The sequence below is a fragment of the Lactuca saligna genome, chromosome 9 (genome assembly GCF_052625555.1).
Source record: "Lactuca saligna cultivar CGN05327 chromosome 9, ASM5262555v1, whole genome shotgun sequence".
NCBI lineage: Eukaryota > Viridiplantae > Streptophyta > Magnoliopsida > Asterales > Asteraceae > Lactuca > Lactuca saligna.
The window spans coordinates 190,642,521-190,650,029 of record NC_136425.1 but is presented as its reverse complement, the minus strand read 5'-3'; the positions used below and the strand labels follow the sequence as shown (position 1 = coordinate 190,650,029).

The 7,509-nt window shown below is 32.3% G+C and overlaps 1 long non-coding RNA gene across 11 annotated transcripts; it reads right to left on the bottom strand.

Moving 5' to 3' along the window:
* Positions 1 to 864: 864 nt before the first annotated feature.
* LOC145015199 (uncharacterized) lies at positions 865 to 5,045 on the bottom strand. Of its 11 annotated transcripts, none has more exons than XR_013665780.1 (8): positions 3,894 to 5,045; positions 3,627 to 3,675; positions 3,318 to 3,390; positions 2,941 to 3,043; positions 2,537 to 2,803; positions 1,496 to 1,561; positions 1,191 to 1,303; positions 865 to 1,083 (listed from the first exon to the last, which is right to left on the bottom strand). It is a non-coding gene; the product is annotated as an uncharacterized LOC145015199 (long non-coding RNA). The 11 variants fall into 11 exon arrangements; XR_013665781.1 differs by having other exon boundaries at positions 1,191 to 1,293; XR_013665782.1 differs by having other exon boundaries at positions 1,496 to 1,557.
* Between the last annotated feature and the right edge of the window lie 2,464 nt (positions 5,046 to 7,509).

Below are 7,509 nucleotides of genomic sequence, written 5' to 3'. Positions count from 1 at the left end.
AATTTTTATCAAATCAATTGCAAACACGTCTTCTAGAGGGTGGTTTATATGAGATATTTTTGTACATTATGCTCACATAAATTCCGTTTTTCATAATACATTGAAATCAGAATATCAATAAACTTATAAACAAAGATATTTTGTTATAAATCAAACTTTCGACTACATATCATAATATTATGCATATGCATTAAAATCAAGTATGCAATTGCAAAGTAATTTCTTTTGATGCATAAATCAATTTGGTTGATAGACAGTAACGTAGGGCTTTTAATATCGTGTTGACCTCTTCTTTATGGACTTTGTAGAACTTTAGAAACTCTCTTATTTTTTTAGGGCGAGCACACCTAGCAAAATCTTATGTTTTTCACAATATTGTAGATAGAGCGTTTACCAGTCTTTAATTGTTTTTCTATTGTCTTGTTACCTTTAATAAACCTCCTCCGTTTAAAAAGACTAAAGTAATAATTTGAAACCTTTATTATCCGTTTATTTCCTTTTGAAACCACAAAAAATCAATATCATACATAAGATTTATATATATAACTAGATAAGAAACCCCACTTCGCGGGGTTGGATTTGCCACTAATGTCATAGAAAACCGACGGAACACATTACGTTAAAGATGGTGGCATCGTTTATAGGTAGTTCATCATGGAAGTACGATGGTATAGCTAGTTAACTATGAAATTATAATGCTAAAAAATGAAGGTAGAAGCAAACTGAGATCTAATTCTCTTATCAAAACACATATGTTAGGTTCTTAAAGCTACATACATGAACAAAAACACATATTCAGAATTTAAGTATAATGATTAAATAAGGAATCATTAGAAAACATAGAAAAAATCAAAGTATAACACGTTTGAAAATAACCCATGGTTGATCGTAACAATTTTGAATGAACAACAATCTTAAAAAGTCAATTTTGAAACTGAAAGCTTGAAGAAAACCTACAAACTTATTTTTACCAAATTTAAGCAAAGGCAACACTAATCTAACTGCTTCCTCTCGTGGGTATTGCTCTGATTCCCATGGTTCACCTTTATCAGGTCTCCCTTGTAGCTTCAAACCCAATGGAACCTATAAATGAAAGAGAATGAGAAAACATATAAAAAAATGACCAATATACCCTTAAAAAATTGGACTGCATAAAAATGCATTTCATGAACCTCATTCTTTAGTATTACCTTCTATACAGGGTTGATTGCTAGACATGCTATGACGAATAAAGTGGCTGCAACATTTCAAAGCCAGAAGCATAATTCTTCTCGGTCCCGGACTGTCAAATACCTATTATTTTCTAGAACAGACCAAAATGCCCTTTACTAAAAAAAATACATAATGACAATAGAGTTTTGTACTTTATTTTGGTCACAAGGTCACAAGTTCAGGTACTTCATCAGAAAAAGAAATTTATAAAAAAAATTGGTTTAAATCTATAATCAAGAAAATAGTCGATTAGGAACTGAAAAAAAAAAAAAAAAAAGATTACCGAGATTAAACACATGCCCAGATCCATCTGGGAGAAGCTCCACCTTCAAAACCTTCATAAGTCTAGCTTCATCATTAGAAAGAAAAATTATTGGGACATTAGTTCGATAAAAAACATTTGATTTAATAATTGACATTTAAATTATATATTAATTACTCTTTTTCTTCGAAAAGGTTGTTATACTTTAAGGCCCTTTGATGGCTCGTCAACAACAGTAATTAGCGATGAATTGGAACAACAACCAAAGCAATCATTGATCTGCTATAATCTACTATAGCTAGGTTTCCACATTTCCAACTAAATTCTTTATGGAAAAAGTTGTAATTTCATTTGATCAATAAACAAAAAGTAAAATTTCACTATAGACAATGCTTTACTTTCAAATAAAAAATATCTTGATTACATATGGACCAATTCAATAAATTTCATAGTATAGAGGGAGTAATTCTGTAAAATTTAATGAAACACAGGGACCATTTCTGTAACTATCACCTTCAATAGTAAATATATGGAAAATCCATTTTCAAGACATCAAATACCAATATAATTATTAGGGTTCCATAATCAAATAAAAAAGAAGTCTTTTAAGTGTAGATGGGCTAATTCCAATATATAAACTACAAAAATAACAATAATATAGGAGTAAATTACACATTTGATCCCCTTACTCAAAACTCAAGTGTAGTCCAAATTTTTAACTAAACTTGCAAGTTTGAGTAAATCATAAGGACCATAACAACAATAAAATGCATACTTAAGGAAAAAAAATTAAGACTAATCCAACAATGGACTAAAATTGAAAAGTTTAAAGAAAACACAGGGACCAATTGTGGAATTTACTCTGATTGTAAGTAAAATTTGTGATTGATGTTCACTATGAAGTGAAGTATAATAGTCTTGCTCTGTACTATCTAGGTACTATCTAAGTAGTCATGTCTCAGTTTAATCAATAAATATTACATCCAAAATTTATTTAAAAAGTAAAAAAAAATAATGTTCTTGATCTAGTAATATAAAATTAATATATATATATATACTTACTATTGTAGGAGAAAGTAGTTACATTCGCTAGGATTATCTGGTTCCTTTGAGTATTTGATCTCCATGATTAACATAGACGCCACTCAAACGTAACATAATCTTCCAATTAATAGAGAGCATGAAATGTACAGAGAGAAACCAGGAAGCATGGTTGCTGCTATTCCTTCTATTGTAACAGGTTTGTAGAAACTGAGTGTGGCTTTCTATCTTCCTTCCTTGACACTATTGATGTTGTCAACAAATATCAACTCATCTCGAATCACACACCTGAAAAATTAAGCATACCACTTGAATCCCAACATAAAGGGAATTAGCAATCAACTGTCAATAAGAGTCGAATTCATATATTTTGATGGCTACATTTGAAATTATTGACCTTATAAATCAATAACCTCAAAATTTACCTTTGAGGATAGGTTGTGGAAGCTGAGTGTGGCTTTCCATTTTCCTTCCTTCAGGCCATTTGGAATCTTGAATTCCAATTCCAGTTCCACTATGGAATGAAATCTGTAATTCCAATTCATTACTATATTATTAATCATTCAAAACCAATGGCAAAAAACAATTTTACAAAACATTTTCTAAAATAAATAGAAAGAATAACAAACATAACTAACTCATACATTTCATCGACTATAAAATATAAAAAACAAACGTTGCTAATAGTTCAACTGAATAATGTTATTACTTGATTAACCATAAATTTCAATCACTTTCAGGAATAAAAACTTATCAGGAATATTTGGAGAAACTCTAGTAGTTCAGCTATTTGTAAGCTTACCAGTTGACTTAAAGTTATCAAACCTCCCCAAATTGCTGGAAACAAAAGAAGTGCAGGTAGACGACATCTGAAACTGATGATGCCAAATTGGAAACAGCAGGGCAAAGAAACAACGACATATCAATTGAAGCCGATAATTTTAATAAGTATCAGCCAAAATCAATTGAATCCGGTAATTTTAATAACTCTCAGAAAAACCGATACGGGTATTGCCATGGAATTGGTTGGGAAGCGATTGTATACCAAAACCTCTAGAAAACCTAATCACACAGTGCGTATGAACCAAACCGTAATAAAAATAAAACTTACAAATGGCATGGTGAAGGCGATGACACCGAAATAAAACAACGATAGATACCTGATAAAATCGAGAAGGAATCAGGAAGTTGAGTGCCATCGACAACCACACAATCAAATTGTGAGTGGGTTCAATCTAAAACATCTATAAACAGTTATAAGACCTTGAATAGTAAGAAAATGATGACCCTTGATTTTTAGAAATCAAAATTGGAAGTGAGCTTTTTTGGAACTAGCAGTGTTTGTTAAATGAGATAGGGGAGAAAGAAAATGATGCACCTTGAATAAATACCATCGACATGAATTCTGAACAGCAGTGGTTGTCGGCGCTATAGGGGTCTTTGAATTTGAGTCGCCATGTCAGATGACATCGGAGTACCGGCAGAAGGATGTAGATTAGAAGAAGCTGACTTCAGCAACGACGATCGTTGTTCCTCGTCCTCGTTTTTTTGGTGAATTAAAGCAAGCAGAGGTGGGAATCAGTGGAATGATAGAGCGCCAGTGTAAGTTGTTTCTTCTTCCTTCTTCCCTCTCGATCTCCCCTAATGTCTACACCTTCAAATATTTCTCTGATTATCCGAACAGTGATCCAAAAAAATCCAAGAAAGGACGGAGATACAAAAGCGATATGTAAGTTCCATTTGTATAGAATGAGGGTTTTAGAGATAATGGAGGGTGCGATTGTGGGGGTCGGGAAGAATTTGGTGAATTAAAGCAAGCAGAGGGGGGAATCGGTGGAATGATGGAGCGTCGGTGTAAGTTGTTGCTTCTTCCTTCTTTCCTCTCGATCTCCCCTAATGTGTACACCTTCAAATATTTCTCTGATTATCCGAACAGTGATCAAAAAAATCCAAGAAAGGATGGAGATACAAAAGTGATATGTAAGTTCCATTTGTATATATTGAGGGTTTTAGAGATAACGGAGGGTGCGATTGAGGGGGTCGGGAAGAATGCGATGGAGAAGTAGGCGGTAGGTGGAATCGATCCGCTGTATTTCTAGAACTCAAAGTATGATGTGCCGAAGAGTTTAGAGAGAGATGGATGGTTTTCGAGAGAGTGTGGGAAGGATGTAGATAAGTGTCTACACGCTGTGGAAAACAGAGAGGAAAAGAAGGTGGCTAACAAAAATGGTGAAGAACACTTATCCAAATGTGATTGGCTTACAAGACGGTGAAGGAAATATAGAAAAAACATGTGTCCAGCACAGAAGAAAACATACCCACCGATAATATAGAAAATCACAAAATATGAGCAGGACACAAATTTGCAACCCTACCCATAACCAAATGACCAATTTTGCCAAAAATTCAGTATGTTCACTGTAGCTAAGGAAGACAACTTTAATATATAGTATAATTAGTTAATATTTAAAGAAAAATTGTAGTATGTTAGAGTTACTTGAGTACAATAATTAACATAATAGAAACTTAGTTCTCTTTTTAGAAAACATGTATATATGGGGTAGGATTGGAAAGAACGAAAGGAGCCATTTGAAAATGGAGATATTGAAGGATTCCTTTGTTCGTTTGTTATAATTTGCTTTTGTTTCCTTCTTCTCCTTTTTTGTGGCTATGGGTTTTCCATCAAAATTATGCCAACATTATTTCACATTCTTAAACACCCATTTTATATTTGAAATCGTATATTTCTTGACAAAAATATTGGTTATACGATCAAATAATATTCATGTTTACATTACATCTAAGGATTTAAACTTTTTAGTTCAAACTTCAAAGATGTATTATTTTCAAGGGTTGTTTAAAAAAAACCGAAGCCAAATTGCTCATAAACCATGTTTTTCAATTGCCATTACGTTACTCTTTTGGTGCTATACAAAGATAAAAACTAGAAAGCAAAATAGATGGTCATCATTGTCTCTCTAATTTTTTTTTCTTTTGTTATATATATATATATATATATATATATATATATATATATATATATATATATATATATATATATATATATATATATATATATATATATATATATATATATATATATATATAGGTGACGGTTCACTTGAGAATAAAAAAAAAAGTAGAGATCTTGAGATTAAACCTCAGCCACATATTTCGCATTTACCGCTCTAATGCTCCATCGTACCAGCAGTAACGATGTATGCCTAATCATAAATGATTATATTGCAGAGAGGTATAATCATACAGGATCATACATGTTTTATACGTATATGCATAATCATAAATGAGTATATATATATATATATATATATATATATATATATATATATATATATATATATATATATATATATATATATATATATTCATAGATTGAGTAATCATAAATGATTATTACAGTTAGTCGCAGAAGAGGTGGTGGTAACAGAGGTGGCGGTGGTATAAGTAATGGAGGTGACAATGGTGGGGTCGACTGGTGTCAGAGGTGGTGGTAGTGGTGGTGGCGGTGGCGGTTACTGTGCTGGGATGGTGGCGGAGGAGAAAGGAACAGGTGGCACTGTGTAATCATTTATGATTACACCAGACCTGCCGCGCCGGTACGCTGAAGGGTTAGAGCGGCATATGTGAAATACGTAGCTGAGGTTGAATCTCGAGATCTCTATTTTATTTTTAATCTCAACGGAACCTATATATATATATATATATATATATATATATATATATATATATATATATATATATATATATATATATATATATATAGAGAGAGAGAGAGAGAGAGAGAGAGAGAGAGAGAGAGCTAGGTTCAAATGTTTATAACAACTATTGTGTGCATGTATGCACCAATAAGAATTTAGGAAATAATAAATTATTAAATAAATTAAAAAAGGGTATAATGGTAAACTTAGTATATTTAATTATGGTAAAATCATAATTCAATTAATATATACCCTAAATTTAAGGTAACAAACACCGTATATTTATCAATGGTCTTCACACACACAAAAAAACACACACGTAACCAGTGAATCAATATTCTTTGGTAATCCATCACTTTTTTTTTTTCAGTCTCGATGACGATGAAGATGAGAAGGGGCTAGGTCTGAAACTCCATTCCTCACCATCGGTACAAACAAACACACGTCGTCGACTGCTTGATTTCGCCATCATCGTTCTTGTTTTTGTCATTGTAAAACATTGGCGCTCCTTCGTCGAACCCTAAATTAAGGCAATCACAGGTCGAAACTTCGAATTTGCCACCGTAAACTACCGATTGAAGTTTGGTATATTCCCATCAACACCAGGTAAGCATGTATTTTAAGCAATGTTGGCAGCTTAAGAAATTTTCGTGTACAACCCAATAACCGGTGACTATATGGTCCAGGTAATAGTTTCTGTTTGTTTTTTGGTTTGTAGCAAAATCGATCATAATCTCAAATCAATTGTTCCTCAATCGATACAATACGCCGTTATAACAGTTTCTTTTGTTTTAGGTTTCCTAAGGTTTTAAATTTAGGGGTCGAGCTCTATACCACCATCGACTTAACTTGTTAGGATCTTCCCTTTTGATTGATTCTACTCCAAAGTAGCGATAACATGAATAGGGTGTCTGAAATAGATTCCATGGATGAACAATGTGTAGACAAATTAATCATATTTTATGTAATACTGAAGGTCTTATTCGCCCTCATCATTTTATCCTGGTCATTCATGGTTACAGGTATGTTATATACACCTGTTTATTTTTTTTTCTTATGGATGAAAGTGTTCTGATTTATATCCAAATGAATCAATTTTTTTTCTGATATCAGGTCTTTTGAATGTTTCTTGTATTGTTGAATTGAATAATTACTTATATTGTTGTTGTTGCTCATTTTCAGTTGTTGCACAGAAAGTACAATGGGAATTTCTTGGTTAATATGCTGGGAAAATGGAAGGAATTTGAATACTTTGAGCAATCTATTCCAGTTGGT